The sequence below is a fragment of the Pteropus alecto genome, unplaced genomic scaffold (genome assembly GCF_000325575.1).
Source record: "Pteropus alecto unplaced genomic scaffold, ASM32557v1 scaffold75, whole genome shotgun sequence".
Taxonomy (NCBI): domain Eukaryota; kingdom Metazoa; phylum Chordata; class Mammalia; order Chiroptera; family Pteropodidae; genus Pteropus; species Pteropus alecto.
Window position 1 is genome coordinate 1401633 of NW_006440638.1, and position 17218 is coordinate 1418850.

The window sequence follows — 17218 nt, forward strand, 5'->3', positions numbered from 1 at the left end:
TTGCTTAAGAGGAGCATTCTACTTCCCCTTATCATCTCAGTCATCCTGTTTCACTTATAGTCAGAAGCCTTTTATTCAACTAGGGATGTTATGTTATAAAATCTCAAATTAATGAGTTTTGTGAGTTAAGATTTAAACCACATTGGAGAATGTCTGAAAACATTTTTTTAATTCATAAATACAAATAAAACCTCAAGTGTTGTTTTTTTTTTTTTTTGAGGAAAATTTTAGAATTATAGTATAAGGCAATTAAAAATCCAAAGTAAAGAATAGTACTTCAGAAGAAAATTGGAAAATATCCATTACTACTGTTTTCAATAACAAAGATTTCTATTTCAGCCCTTTGGCTAAGAATAAGCCAAAGTAAAAGAAGAATCTCCTCCCCACATATTGCCTAGCCTCTGTTGGCATTATTTGCTTCCCAAATACCACAGGATTCTTAGTTTTTTAATGTCATTTATTGAGATGTACAGTTCTATGAACGTTGACAAAGGTATACAGCCAAATAATCACCACAATTATCAAGATAGAAAATATATCCATCACTTCAAAAAGTCCCTCTTGACCACAGTACTCTAAATCCTTTACTATGAGCATAAGGTGATCCCTTCTGCATACATAACTCAGAATTCTTGAGTTTAACAGACTGATGTCAGTCATTTTAAGTGTTGCCCATTCTAAAAAGAAGTTGCAGGTTTTATACTGACTTTAAATGAGTTCAGTCCTTATGACATGTGAGCAAAATGTGTAGACCTCGGGGTTTTCACTAAATGACATACTTAGGTATAACTAAGCATAATAATTGACAATTTTTGGTTCATTTATATGACTTGAGTAAATCTAAACTACTTGATATAGTTGCCAGCAATGAAGATGTTTGGTAAGCAAGTTTATGTCTTATCCTGTCAAGGAATGAAAAGCCCTGCTATGAAATACAGTTATTTCAAGGTATTTCACAAATCGTAGCTCTAGAATATCATGTTTTAGTGCTATAAAGCAGGTGAAACTTAGAATAAAATTTGATTAATTCAGAACACAAAGAAAAGAAAGTAGAAATAAGGATCCATTAAACAATAAACACTAGATTTTAAATTAACTGAAAAAGAATTATAGTCAATTCTCATTTGCAGTAGTTATGTCCTATAAAGTTATTGCTAACACTAAATTAGCAAATATTGACCTATTTTTCCTAGAGGAAATACAGGGGTAAACTCATGCAGCCTCTGGTCACATTTCCATCAACTAATCAGTACATAACTTTGTTTTCTGTGTGTTTCTGTTTATTTTTTAATTAAGTTTATTGGGTAACATTGGTTACTACAATTATATAATTTTCAGGTGTATATTATAATTTGACATCTATATATTCTATGGTGTTTCACCCAAAGTCCAGTTTTCTTCAGCTACCATATATTTGATCCCCCTTACCCATTTCACCCTCTCCCTACTCCCCTATATATGTCCCCCTTTAGGGGTACCTCCCCACTCCTCCCCCACCCCCTACCATCTGGTAACCACTAGTCTATAGTCCATGTCCCTGAGTCTGTTTGTCCTGCTCATTTGTTGTTTTTAGGTTTATATCTCACATATAAGTGATATCCTGTGATTTTCAACTTTTTCTGTCTGGCTTATTTTGCTTACCATGATTATCTCGAGGTCCATTTAGGTTTTTGCAAAAGGCAGTATTTCCTCCCTTCTTATGCTGAGAAATATTCCATTGTATATATGTACCACAGCTTCTTTAGCCAGTCATCTATCGTAGGACACTTCGATTGCTTCCATATCCTGGCCACTGTGAATAACGCTGCTATGAACATCGGTGTGCAAATATTTTTTCTGATATGGGTTTTCAAGTCTTTGGGGTAAATATCCATTAGAGGGATTGCTGGATCATATGGTAGATCAATTCTTAGTTTTTTGAGGAAACTCCATACTGTTTTTCATAGTGGCTGTACCAATTTGCAGTCCCACCAGCAGTGTATGAGGTTTCTTTTTCTCTGCATCCTCTCCAACATTTCTTGTTACTTGTCCTGTTGATTATAGCTATTCTAAGGTGTGAGATGGTATCTCATTGTGGTTTTGATTTGCATTTCCCTAATAGCTAGCTATGCTGAGCATCTTTTCATATGTTTGTTGGCCATTCGTATGTCCCCTAGGGAGAAGTGTCTGTTCAGATCCTCTGCCCATTTTTTGATTGGATCAATTGTTTTTTATGTTGTTATTGAGTCATATGAGTTCTTTGTATATTTTGGATATTAGGCCCTTATTGGAGACATTGCTTGCAAATATATTTTCCCATTCAGATGATTGTCTCTTTACCTTTTTGATGGTTTCTTTTACTGAGCAGAAGCTTTTTAGTTTGATGTAGTCCCATTCATTTATTTTTGCTTTTACTTCCCTTGCCTTTGAGGTCAAAGACCTTTTTATTTTCTGATAGATATTTAGTCACACCTGCTACCCCCAGTTTCAGTCCCTGTCAGTGTTAGAAACAGTTTTGGCAGCATTTGCTCAGATTCCTCTGGGGCTCCATGGTGTTCAGTCTCAGAGAGTATGAGGGAAGGAGCTTTTTGTTTTGGGGGTTAGGGGCTGCGGCTCAATCTCAGTTTTGCAGCTGCAGTCAGTAAAAATCAACTGTTGTTTCTCTGCTGGCCACTTTTCCGCTTTCTGCCCTGATGACTGGGCCCTGCCACCAGCCAGCCATGGGGAGCTCACAACTTTCCCAGGTAGGGCTGTTCAGGGAATTCGTCACTCCTTCTCCCCTCCCCCTCCTCCTACAGGGAGCTCTGGAGGCTGTGAAAGGCAGCTTCTTTATTTCTCCCAGACCACGGCCTGCCTGTGGTAGCTCTTATGTGCAGATCCCACGCTCAGAAGTGCTGGTGTGCAGTTTGGGTGTTTTTTGTTGAGTTTTAGTTGTTCAGCTTATTGTTGTTTCAAGGGGAGAGATCTGAGAATGTCTGTCACTCTGCCATGTTACCCTTCGTGTTTCTGTTTAAAGACACCTTATTATATGTATATATAAATATGTTGATTATATAAATATGATATGTATATATATGTTGACTACATATTTATATAGTCTATTCATTAACATCGAACTACAGCCAGTGGCATTATAATTTATGCCTGAATGAAGCTTATCTAACACATATATTCTCTCTGTAGGGCACATTGTAGTTTTCTTACACTTAGGAACACTACAGAGCATTTCAGTACAGTGCTTGGGGGCCATTTTAAACACGAAGTCACCAATAAAAAGCACAAACGTGAAAAATATGATACTAAATTGGCAGTAAAAAAGACATCTGTTTAGAGTATGGGAGTTAAAACAAGAAGGCAGAATGTCATCGTATTTGAGCTCCGGTGGGAATATGCATAGCTCTCTGTAGTTCTTTCAGTCAGGGTCTTTGAGTAGTAAACTTTCCTAGTTTTTGAATATCTGAAAGTATATTATAGCCTCACTTTCAAAAGATAGTTCACCTTAGTAGAGAATACTAGTTTGACAGTGATTTTCTTTCTGCACTTTAAAACTATTTTTCCATTGGCTTCTAGCTGTTATTTACAATGAAAAGTCTATTACCAGTCTAGTTCTCATTCTTTTGTGGGTACTCTGTCTTTTCTCTCTGGTGGCTTTAAGTTTCTATTCAAATTCAATATTCTGGTCTTCCTAGGTGTGGTCTTATTTTAATTTAACCTACTGAGAACATCCTACTGTGATCCTTTAAACTGAGGACCTGGATCTTCAACTCTGGAAAATATTCTGCTTTGTACATGTTGCCTCTTCTCATTGTCTATATTCTCTCCTTATGGAACTCCTATTAAATATTTGATTTAAAAAATTATTTTGACACAATTTCAGACTTACGGAAGTGTTGCAAGATAGAACAAAGAATTCCCATACACCCTCTGCCCAGATTTTCTAAACATAAACATTTTAGCACATTTAGTTTATAGTTTTCTATTTATCTATTTGCCCATACTTTTTTTTGAACTATGTGAAAGTAAGTTGCAGACATGATGCCCATTTGCTCCTAAATACTTGATTCAGAATTTCCTAAAAACAAGTATTTTCTCCTGTATAATCATCATATACAGAATTATAAGCTAACCTAGGTATCATATTCAGATTTCACAAATTGTCACAGTAGTGTCCCTTACAGAAAATCCTGGATCATGTGTTACATTCAGTTGTCATATTTTTATGTTTCGTATTTGAGACCATTGCTTAATCTTTGTTTTTAGTGGCATTGACATTTTTGAGGAATACAGACCAGTTACTTTGTAGAATGTCCTTCATTTTGTATTTGTCTGATGTGTCCTCATGATTAGATTCAGGTTATGCATTTTGTCCAGAATAGCACAGAATTAATGGTGTGCTCTTTTCATCAGGGCTGGGACCAGGGTAAGCTAAAGGAGGTATCTAGTGCATAGAATTTAAGGAGATATTCATTTTACTTTCATGAAAATACAGGGTTAACTACAGGTGCCTAGTTTGCTTCATCCTAGTCCCAGCCTTGCTCCTCTGTACATCATATTAGAAGGAACGGGGTATCTGTTAGTCACATATAATGTCACTTGGTCATTTGGTTAAGGTGGTGTCAGCCAGATTTCTTCACTGTACAGTTATTATAATTCCTTTTATACTTAATAAATGTCTTATAAGGAGACACTGGAGACTATGTAAATATCCTATTACTCTTCAAATTTTCACCCAATAATTTTAGGATCCATTGATGATTCTTGTCCTCATCAATTATTAAAATTATTGCTAGATGGTAATTTTTCTTTCATCTCATCATTTTTCTACATTTATTAGTTCTTTTTCTATAGTAAGAAAAATTTTCCTTATTCTCATTTATTTGTTTGTTTATATGTATGTAGACTCATAGCTTCTTTTTATAGTCAATGGGTTATAATTTATTATCTTCACTATTTTGATGATCACATTATCTAAGGCTTGGCTAATGGGAGCCTCTTCAAACTGGCCTTTCTGTTCCTTCTGTTTGCCCCTATAATTATATGCAGACTTCCTTACTTTCTGGCACAGCAAGATGTTCTAGGCCCATCTTGTACCTTACCCTACACCAGTTCTGGAATCAGCCATTTCTCTAAGAGGCTCTGGTTCCTGTAAATGAAGAAATTTAGAAACTAAATCTGTGTGCTAGGTATGCTAATTGCTACTACAGTATCACTGCTCTAAGTCCTATCATACTCACAAATATATCTATTTCTACATCTATATTTCTACCTATCTATCTATTATCTATCTATCTATCTATCTATCTATCTATCTATCTATCTATCTATCTATCATCTATCATCTATCTATCTATCATCTATCTATCTATCTATCTATCTATCTATCTATCTATCTATCTATCTATCTAATCTATCTATCTTAAAAACCAGTTTATACCTGTACCTCTGATTTCATTCCTCCAGGTTTATTGATTTTCTTTTTTTAAATATGTAAAACATTAACATAGTTCAAAAAATAAAAGCTGCAGAAAAAGTTATATTGAAAGAGTCCCCCTGTTCCACTCCTTCTACTCTTTCTGTAACATTCCCACTCACCCCTGCAGGTAATCCATCTCATTAATCTTTGGTTTATCCTTTCTCTATTTCTTTTTGCATTACTAAGTGAAAAAATGTATCTTTTCTTACTTACCATTTAAATATGTTTTATTTTTTCCATTTGTTCATCTCTCTTAAAATCTTCCATTTTTTTATATTTTCCATTTATTTATCACTTTTTGCCACATCATGGGTAACTTTCCAAACTATTTTCAAATCTAATTATTCTCTCTTGAGTTATGTCTCTTTGATCTAACCATTAAGTTTTTAAACTGACTGGATTTTTACATTTTCTAGAATTTCTAATTGTTTTTTATTCATTATTATTATTCATTTTTTTTAGAGGTTGTCTTTAAATTTATTTTCCATTATAGTTGACATACCAAGCTTATATTACTTTCAGGTATACACATAATGATTAGACATTTATACATACCTTATGATGTGATAACCCCAATAAATTTAGTCCCCATCCAACACCATACATAGTTATTAAAATATTATTGACTGTCTTACCTAAACTGCACTTAACATCCCCATGGCTATTTTTATAATAGACAATTTGTAATTCTTAATCCCTACACCTTTTTCACCCACCCCCAAACTCCCTTCATCTGGAGACCATCATTTTGTTTTCTGTATCTATGAGTCTATTTCTACATTGTTTGTTTATTACTTTTTTAGATTCCATATATAAGTGAAATCATAGGGCATTTATCTTTCTCTGTCTGACTTATTTCACTTGTCATAACACCATCTAGGTCCATGTTGTCACAAATGGCAAGATTTCATTTTTTATGGCTGAATAATATTTCATTATATATATGTACCACTTTTTTATTCATGTATCAGTAGATATTTAGGTTGTTTTCATATCTTAACTATTGTAAATAATGCTTCAATAAACATAGGGTTGCATATATCTTTTCGAATTATTATTTTGGGATTCTTTAGATAAATACTAAAAAGTGTAATTGCTGTGTCATATGGTAGTTCTATTTTTAATTTTTTGAGGAACCTCCATACTGTGTTTCCATAGCGGATGCACCAATTTGCAATCTCACCAACAGTGCACGAGAGTTCCCCTTTTTCCAGATCCTCATCAATACTTATTTATTCATTTATTAGTGATAGCCATTCTGACAGGTGTGAGGAGATATATCATTGTGGTTTTAATTTGCATTTCCCTGACAATTGGTGATGTTGAGCATCTTTTCATATGTCTATTAGTCATCTGTATGTCTGTGATAAAGAAATGTCTGTGTTAAAGAAATGTCTGTTTAGGTCTTCTGTCCATTTTTTAATCAGATCATATGGGCTGTTTATTATTTTACTTTATTTTATTTTTGATTTTAAGTTTTATGAGTTTTGTATATTTTAGGGCTATAACCTTTATCAGATGTATCATTGGCAAATAACTTCTCCCATTCAGTAGCTTGTCTTTTCATTTTGTTAATGGTTTACTTCGCTGTGTAAAAGCATTTTAGTTTCATGAGTCCTATTTGTTTATTCTTTCTTTTGTTTCCTTGCCCAAGAAGACATCTTCAAAAAAATATTTCTAAGAGTGATGTCAGAGAGTTTTAAGGTTTCAGGTCTTACATTTAAATCTTAAATCCATTTTGAGTTTATTCTTGTATATGGTTTTAATTTGCATTTTCCTGACAATTGGTGATGTTGACAATTGGTGTAAGAAAGTGGTCTACTTTTATTATTTTTACATGTATCTGTCTAGTTTTATTGAGGAGACTCATTATAACATTGTGTATTTTTTCCTCCTTTGCCATGGGTTTAAATGACCATGTATGTGTGGGTTTATTTTCTGAGTTCTCTGTTCCGTTACATTGATCTACATATCTGCTTTTATGCCAGTACCATGATGTTTTAATTCGTATAGCTTTGTAGTATAGTTTGATATCAGAGAGCATGATACCTCCAACTTTGTTCTTTATTGCTTCTCCCAAGTTCATTGAGCATCCTTATAATCAATGTTTTAGTAGATTGCTTATCTCCATCTCATTTAGTTCTTTTTCTGGAATTTTGTACTGTTCTTTTATCTGGCACATTTTTTTGTCTCCTCAATTTGTCTTGCCCTGTGTGTTTGTTTTTATGTTTTAGGTAGATCTGCTATATCTCTCAATCTTAAAAGAGTGTCTTTGTTTAGAAGATGTCCTGTAGGATCCAGTGGCACAGTATTTCTTTTGTTTGTGTAGCTAATTGGGTGGTGCTCTAGTGTGGTCTGAAGCTGGCCACTGAGTATATTGGGTCTGGAGCCTCTTGGGTGGATCACTGGTGCAGGCCAAGGTCAGCTACTGCTTGTGCCCAACTTGGGGCCTGCTGGTGGGAACTACAAAGTGATCTGTAATTGGTCACCACTTGTGCTTGCCTTGGAGGTGCTTGGGAGAGGCTACACTGGAATCTGAGGCCCGGCTTGTAGTCACTCAGTTGAAGCTATGTTCCAGGCATAGACTGGCCACACTTATGCCAGGCTTGGGGCCACCAGATGAGAATTACAATGCAAATTGAGGTTATTCGCCCCTTGTGCTGGGCTTGGGGCTGCTTAGCAAGAACTACAATGCATGCCAAGGCCCACTGTTGTTTGTTTAGGGTTTTTGGATCTTTGAGAGGTTTGGGGAAAATCTGGAGCATGAACTGAAGCAGGCCTTTCCTGCTAAGGAGTCACTGGAAGATGCCAGGGCAGATGAGCAAGCTGGGTGGGGTGGGGTTAAGGAAGGCCAGTGGGGTTAAGGAATCACCGGTTCAGAGCGAATGGTGTTAGCCAGGCTGATGGAGATCTCAGATTTGACAACTGCCTGTGCCAGACCACCTGATTGGGAGGAGAGATCAACAAAGGGACAATGGCACCTGCTAGTGCTTCTGTCCCTGGAGAGAGTTGCCCAGACCCCTACCTCTCCAGCCCTCACCCTGGTGCTAGTCAATTTAGTTTCTCCTTATATGTCCTTGGCTCTTTTCAAGCTGCTGTCCCTATGATGAAGGTTAGAGCGATGAAGTTTATGAATAATTGAGTCCATCTTCAGTCCCTTTAAGAGCGGCGTCTCAGTCTCTAGCAGCACTTTGTCTTTCTGGGACATAATTTCCATTGGTTTACAGCCAGATGTTATGGGGACTCTTCTTCCCTGCACTAGTGGCCCAGGCTAGGGAGCCTGGTATGGGGCTGAGACTCCTTGCTCTTTAGGATAGTTGACTTCTGCAGCTGAGTAATTTTTCCTGATTCTCATCTGCTACACAGTGGGTGTGAGATCTGCCTGTTCTACATCTTCCCTCCTCCTGCCAGTCTTGAAGTGGCTTGTTCTTTATACTCTTAGTTATAAGAATTTGATTCATCTACTGTTCAGGTGGTTCTCAATGATGGTTGCTCTATAATTTAGTTGTAATTTTGCTGTGGTTATGAGAGGAGACAAGCACAGAGATTACCTACTCCATTGTCTTGACAAGAAGTCATCATTATTATTATTATTAATTATACATTATTCTTGTCTTACAGTATCTTTCCTTACTTTACTTTCCCTTGCTTTTACTATTTTAAACATAGTTGTTTTAAATTCTCAGGTTGTTCTATTATCTCTACCACTTGTATTCCAGTTGCTAAGTATGGTCCTTCATCATCACAGATGTACATTTTATTCTGTGGTTTTTCATCTTGTAAAATGAGAAATTGTATTTGACAAGGTTCTTTTCATGGAAATTCTCTATGTTGTGGGTTATGGAAGCACCCTTATAGAATAGTTTCAATTTTGCCTCTTCCAGAGCCTGAAAGATTTTACTGGTTTCAGATCCATTACTATATTAATTTCTCAGGTTGGGGTTCCCACTGTATTGTTACCTCAGACCCTATGCTTGTTGGTGGGTGGCATAGTGTCAAGCAGTCAAGGAGTTCCTAAGCAGCCGTGACTACTATAACTGCTAGGTCAGCTTGCCACACTTCCACATATTCAGCCACAAAGGAGACAAATCTAAATGCATTTAAGCACAGCAAACAGTATTGGCTTCATATGTACAGTAGTTCTTCTTGCCCCCAAGGCCCAAGTGGATACTATGCACACAGCAGTTTTGTGTCACAGCTAAGAAACTCAGACCTTAGGAAACCCCCAATCTTTTAAAGGGGCTGCTGGCAAATGTGCGCAAACTTCACCCATGAGAACATTATCATTATTATCTTTGTTAGGAAACAAATCTTCTTTCTGATCTGAGGGAGATACTATCTCTTGTTTCCAAGGCTATCTGCTACAAATCATCCTTCAATAGATAGTCTGGGACAAAAACTGTCACAAGACATGTAGAAATGCCATAAAGAATTGTCTCCTAACACAAAAGTCCTAGTTTCTTCTAAGTGACTTTCTCCACCCATATAAGCAGCTTACCACTCTAACTTTTAAGTACCTTGAGAGTTCCCTGTTTTGGTTTCAAGCATGGCATTATATTAAATATTTTTCGTTGCTGTTGTTAGGCATTAACCAGCATTTCTATTTATTTGACTGGGAGTAGAGATGGTGGTGCACAGAGCTTCTATATCAACTTAGTCCTCCCTATTTACCAAATGTCATGAATTAGGGATTGATGTCTTTGCTTAGACTATACCATCACTATTTTCCAATGCCTACTTAATATCGCCAAGTTTGGACTTGTGCCCTAAGTGTCTCACCTGAATCTAATAATGAAAAAAACAACTGGATGAATCCAGACTGAATGACATTCTGCATAACAACTGACCTGGAATCATCAAAGAGATCAATGTCATGAAAAATAAGGGTGGGTGGGGAGGTTGAGGATTTAAATCAGATTAAGGGAAATTAAGTGGCATGATATCTAAATTTAATGTATAATCCTAATTGGATCCTAGATTGGAAAAAAAAGAAAAGCAGTTATAATATTGGGGAAATTTGAATATGACCTATATATTAGCTATGGAATTGTATCCAGGATAAAATTCCTTACTGTGATAATCTGTGTTTTTGTAGGAAAGTGTCTTTTTTCTTAGGAAATATATGTTTAAGTATTTAGAGGTAAAGAATAAAAAAGAGAGAGAGAAGGACAAAGAAAGAGAAAGAGTACATGTGGCTAAAATGTCAAATTGGTGAACTTGGATATAGTATGTGGAAGTTTATTATACCATCCTTACAAGTTTTCTGTAGGTTTGGAAGTTTTTTAAAGGAGTTAGAGAGGGAAATGCTCAAGACAGTGACACATTTTCCTGACAGACTGGCATACTCTCTTTGCTGTGCCCGACAGGGCCCTGTAGACACCCTCCTCAGGGCAGGGACTCAGTCCATTTCATCTTTGAACTATCACCACCACACATATAGCAGGGATGAAATAAATGTTTGTTGACTAGCCTAAGGAAGGAAGCAAAATATCTCTGAGTTTAGCTAAACCCATTCACATTTTTGGACCTAGACAGCAAGCTCTCAGAGTTGACCTCCCACCATGAGCTGTTATCCGAGTTGATATGTTTATAATTCAACAGTTTGGTTTCTTCAGAGAATCTAAATATGCCATTGTGAACTTCCTCTCCCAAGTCGATTACCAAAAAAGAATGTTACATGAAACAAGTGTTTACTCTGCTTCCTGAGATCACATTAATCAGTATGAGAGGGATCCATTTATGCTTGTCCTGTTTCTTATCTCTAAGGTAGTTCTTCTGATAAATTTTTCTTACAACCAAGGCACCTCTTTTTCTAAAAAAGAGATTTTGGTGTAGAGCCTTGTGACAATCATTTTTTTAGACTAAATAAATTTTATCCTTGTTTATATGTTTCTATTCACTTATTTAGCATTTGAAAAAAAGGTTATTGGAGTGCTACCTTTTTTTTCACTTAGAGAATTTGTATTTCCTTGCTGAGTTGAATGCCATTAGTATTTACTAAGAGTTAGTTTTTGTGTGTTCCTTGATTCTTGGGTGTTTACAATTTGGTATATATGTGAAAAGTTAAATCCCTCATTGATTTTGTTGGCTGTGATTTTCCTGGTTATAATACAGTTTGCCTGATGTAGGGGAAAAATACCTAGAATTATAGTATAGAATTATGTTTTTGATTAATTTTAACAGTATTAAAATTTAGTCTTTCTTACCATAGTTTGATAAAATATGCCCACAAGAAAAATATTATTTTGGAAGATTAACGAAGTTTAATTGAGGAGACTCATCACCCTCCATCGTATTTAAAATCTCCGGTTACAAAAACAGTGTTTTGCCACCTGTTCTGATAATAGGATTTCAAGACTTGAAATTCAGCTTAATTTAATGCTTTCTAATCAAGATATTCAATCCTTTTCTGAAAACTAGAATAGTATCATCTGAAAAGTTGATCCTTTTATGTAAACAATGCACATATTTTAACAATTTTTTTTTTAAATCACATAGTAAGCAAATATTAATTTGTTAAATTAAAATTACAAATATGGAAAATAAGAGGAAAATATTTGGAAAAAGAAGATTGCTTTCTGGAGTTAAAGACCAACGAGTCAATTTAAGAATGGACAAACAATTTGAATAGATATCTCTCATAAGAAGATATACAATGGAACTAAGCACGTGAAAAGGTGCTCAATGTCATTAATAACTAGGGAAATGTGAATCCAAACCTCTGTGAGAGATCACTTCATACCCACTAAGGTAATCTTAATAAAAAAGAAAAGAAGTGTTGGTGAAGATGCAGGAAATGAGAAACTTCACCCATTGTGCTTGTGGAAATGTACTGGTGCAGCCTCTGTGGAAAACAGTTTGGCAATTACTCAGTAAGTTAAACCATATCACCCAGCAATTCCACTTCTAGGTATAGACTGTAAAGACTAGTTATAGATTAGGTAAAGAATTAAAAACAGGTGTTCAAATGAAACTTGTACATGAATGTTCATTGCAACACTATTTATAATAGCCAAAAGGTGGAAATAACCTAAATGTCCATTAGATGGATGGATAAATAAACAAAACGTGGTCTATCCATACAATGGAATATTATTCAGCAGTAGTAAAGAATAAAGTACTGACACATGTGGATGAAACTTGAAAGCACTGTATTAAGTGAAAGAAGCCTGACACAAAAGGTCCACTGTAATATAATATTTCACAAGTGCTCTCTTGATCCAGTTTTGAAGTCATAGCCAAAATTCTCATTTCCTCTTTGCCCCTTTGCAGGCAGTTTCTAAGCCTCCATCACAACTACTTCCCTTTCAGGCTGCAACACTACTAGCTTGTAATAAACACATTTCTATCTGCCAGAGTCCCCAAGATAACCAGGGGTAGCCTTTTCTTCCTTGGACCTAACAGAATTATTCAAAATACCCAAATCTCAGGAAGGCCACAAAACCTAGCTAATCCTACCCTGCTTGTCATACATATGCTGCCTCCTACAGTTCCTCCTACTGCTTGTTGTTACCCTGTCCCCAGGTGCAACTCCCCTACATGGCCCTGCGAGGCAAACTTTTTCATCCTGAAGCTATAAGTAACAAAAAGTTCTGCTTTTTATCTATCTAGAGTGTCTTTGTGTTGTGTCCTGTCATCCAAAGAATCTATAATCATAATTAATATCACAAAACAGCCACATATTATATTATTCTATCAATATGAAATACCCAGGATACAAAAACCCATAGAGACAAAAATCAGGTTTGTGGTTGCCGGGGGCTAGGAGGAAGGAGAGTGGAGACAAGTGGGGTTTCTGTATGAGGTCATGAAAAAGTTCTGCAACTAGATAGTAGTAATGGTTTCACAACATCATGAATGTACTTAATACCATTGTATCGTACACTTTAAAATTATAAAAAGGTACATTTTGTTATATGGGTATTTTACCACAAAAAAAGAACAAGGGCAAAAAATAAAATAAGGCAGGGTCTAAACAAAAAGAGTCTGCATGTACATGTTTTTAAATATCCCAATTTCCTCTGAGTGCAAAGACAATAGACTTACCAACTTCTCTGAGTGTGCCCTGTGTTTTCTAAACATAGATCGGCTTTAATGGAATTAAATACATTTATCAAAAAAAACATAATACTCTATACATCAACAGAATGGCTAACATTAAAGACTGACAAGTGAATAGACATGTGGAATAACCTGAATTCTCATAATAATAGTGGGAATGTAAGATGGTATGAGAACTTGAGAAATGTCTGACAGTTTCTCATGAAACTAAGTATATGCATATACTATGACCCACCAATTCCAATCCTAAGTATTTACCCAAGATAAATGAGAACAAATGTCCACAGAAAGATTTGCACAACAACGTTCACAGCAGTTTTATTCCTAAGAGCTCCAAACAGGAAATAGCTCTGCTGTCCATCATTTGGAGAAAACACAAGCTATGTTCCTCTCACAATGGACCACTATTCAAAAATAGAGACACACGACAGCACAGACAAGTCCCAAAACATTGTACTGAGTGAAAGAAATCTTGCGTAAGGAGTACATACTGTATTTTTCCATTGATATGAAGTTCTAGAACTGGCAAACTACTTTTTGGTGAAAAAAATTCAGAATAATGATTGCCTCTGGGTGGTTAAGAGTGGAGAGTTATTAGGAAAGGGAATGAAGGAATTTTCTGTGTGTGATGTTCATGTTCTGTGTCTTGGTAATTGTTTAGGTGGCACATGTGTATATATTTTCTAGACCTCATGAAATGGTATACTTAAGATCTGCGCATTTCACTTTACGTAAATTTTTCCTCTAAAAAGGCAAAAAGAACCATAAAAATGTTGAATTCTATTTAACAATATGCATGCTGAAGTATTTGGGAGAAGTATACTGACGTCTGAAACTTACCCACAAAATAAGATGGATTATTAAATGGAAAGAGATGGATAAGAGGGATAAATATGTGATAAAATAAGAATAGTAATATGTTAATGGTAGAATATAAGTGGTGTGTATATGGATGTTCACTAAAAAATTTTTAAATTTTTATGTGTGTCTGGAAATTTTTTATAATAAAATATAGGGAAACAATTAATTAAAAATAAAATACACATTATCAAACCCACCTTTATTGTTTGGAGTCTTAAAACTTGGCAAAGGTATCAAACAGATATTTTTTAAAACAAGCCAAGTATCCCAAATTTTGAGAACTGTTTTGCTTAAGTCAGTATCTCAGTGATCACCACGAGCAGCAACAAAGCATTTGTCAGTCTTGACTGTGCTGACTTTTGACAGCTGGGCCAAAATTTGGAAGCCAACGTTTTACAAGCTGCTTGGTATCAATTACTAAGTGTTAATAGCCAATGACAGTCCAAACAAATGAAACCCTCTAATTTGGTAGAATGAATTCTTTTTTGCCTGAGAGTAAATACCCTAATATGTCAGTCTCAATTTCTCTTCCCAGTCAATATCTAACCATGGTCTTTTTTTTCCCTCCCTGGTGTATGGATCTAGGTAACATTTTCTTTTTGATTTTTATTTTTCAATTAGAGTTGAAATTCAATATTATTTTATATTCATTTCAGGCATAGAGTATAATGGCTAAACATTTACATAATTTATGAGGTGATCTTCCCAATTAATATAGTACCCACCTAGCACAATTTAGTTATTACAATATTATTGACTATATTCCCTATGCTGTACCTCACATCCCCCTGACTATTGTAACTACAAATTTGTACTTCTTAATTACTTCATCTTTTTCACCCAGTCCCCCAAACTCATTTCTATCTGGCAATCACCAGTTGTTCTATCTGTAAGTTTGTTTTCATTTTGTTTGTTGATTAATTTTGTTCTCTAGATTCCACACATAAATAAAATCATATGGTATTTGTTTTTCTATCTGACTTATTTCACTTAGCATAATATTCTCTAGGTCCACCCATGTTGTTACAAAATGAGGAGGTTTCATTTTTTATGGCTAAATAATAGTCCATGCTATATATGCACCACTTCTTCTTTATCTGGTCATCTATCGATGGGCACTTAGATTCGTTCCATACCTTGGTTATTGTAAATAGCTCTGCAGTGAACATACAGATGCATATGTCTTTTCCAATTAGTGTTTTGGTTTTCTTTGGCCTAATACCCTGAAGTGCAATTGCTTGGTCATAAGGTAGTTCTATTTTTAATTTTTTGAGGGACCTCCAAACTGTTTTTCATATTGGCTGTACCAATGTGCAATTCCACCAATAGTGCATGAAGGTTCCATTTTCTCCACATCCTCACCAACACTTGTTGTTTTTTGATTTATTGATGATAGCCATTCTGACGGTGTGAGATGATATCTCATTGTGGTTTAATTTGCATTTCTCTGATGATTAGTGATATTGAGCATGTTTTTATATGTCTATTAGCCATCTGTATGTCTTCTTTGGAGAAATGCTTGTTCAGGTCCTCTGCCCATTTTTCAATTGGAATGTTTGTTTTTTTGGTATTGAGTTGTATGAGTTCTTTATAAGTTTTGGATATTAACCCTGTATCGGATGTATCATTGGCAAATATCTTCTCCCATTCTGTAGGTTGTCTTTTCCTTTTGTTGGTGGTTTCCTTTGCTGTGCAAAAGCTTTTTAGTTTGGTGTGGCCCCATTTGTTTATTTTTCCTTAGGTTCCCTTGCTTGAGAAGATATATCAGAAAAAATATTACTAAGAAAAATGACAGGGAGTTTACTGCCTAAGTTTTCTCCTAGAAGTTTTATGATTTCAGGTCTTACATTTAAGTCTTTAATCCATTTTGAGTTTATTCTTGTATATGGTGTAAGAAAGTAGTCTAGCTTCATTATTTTGCATGTATCTGTCTAGTTTCTCCAACATCATTTATTGAAGAGATTGTCTTTACTCCACTGTATGTTCTTGCCTACTTTGTCATAGATTAAATGACCATATAGGGATGAATTTATTTCTGGGCTCTCTATTTTGTTCCATTGATCTATGTGTCTGTTTTTATGCCAATACCATGCTGTTTTGATTCCTATAGCTTTGTAGTATGGTTTGATATCAGGAAGTGTGATACCTCCAATTTGTTCTTCCTCAAGATTGTTGTGGCTTTGAGGGGTCTTTTATGATTCCATGTAAATTGTTGGATTATTTGTTCTACTTCTATAAAAAATACCATTGATATTTTGATAAAGATTGCATTGAATCTATAGATTTTGGGGGCAGTACGGACATTTTAATGATGTAATTCTTCCTATCCATGAGCACAGCATATGCTTCTATTTATCTGCATCTTCTTCAGTGACTTACGGAATACAGGTCTTTTACTTCCTTGGTTAAATTTATTTCTAGGTTATTTATTATTTTTGATGCAATCATAAATGAGATTTTTAAACATTTCTCTTTCTGATTGTTCATTATTGTATAAATGGCACAAATGACAGTATTTCATCTTTTCTTACGGCTGAGTAATATTCCATTGTGTGTGTGTACATATGTGTGTGTGTATATATATATAAAGATATATACATATGCATATGTGTGTGTGTGTGTGTGTGTGTGTATATATATATCCAATCATCTATCAAACTACACTTCAGTTTTACCATGTCCCGGCCACTGTGAACTTTTTGCCAAATGGAAAAAAATAAGTCTGGGTAGCAATATTTATATCAAACAAAATAGATTTAAAACGAAGGCCTATTGTGCACGGTATAGCTTTTGTTTTAAACTCTATTTTGTCTGACATAAGTATTGCTACAACAACTTTTTTCA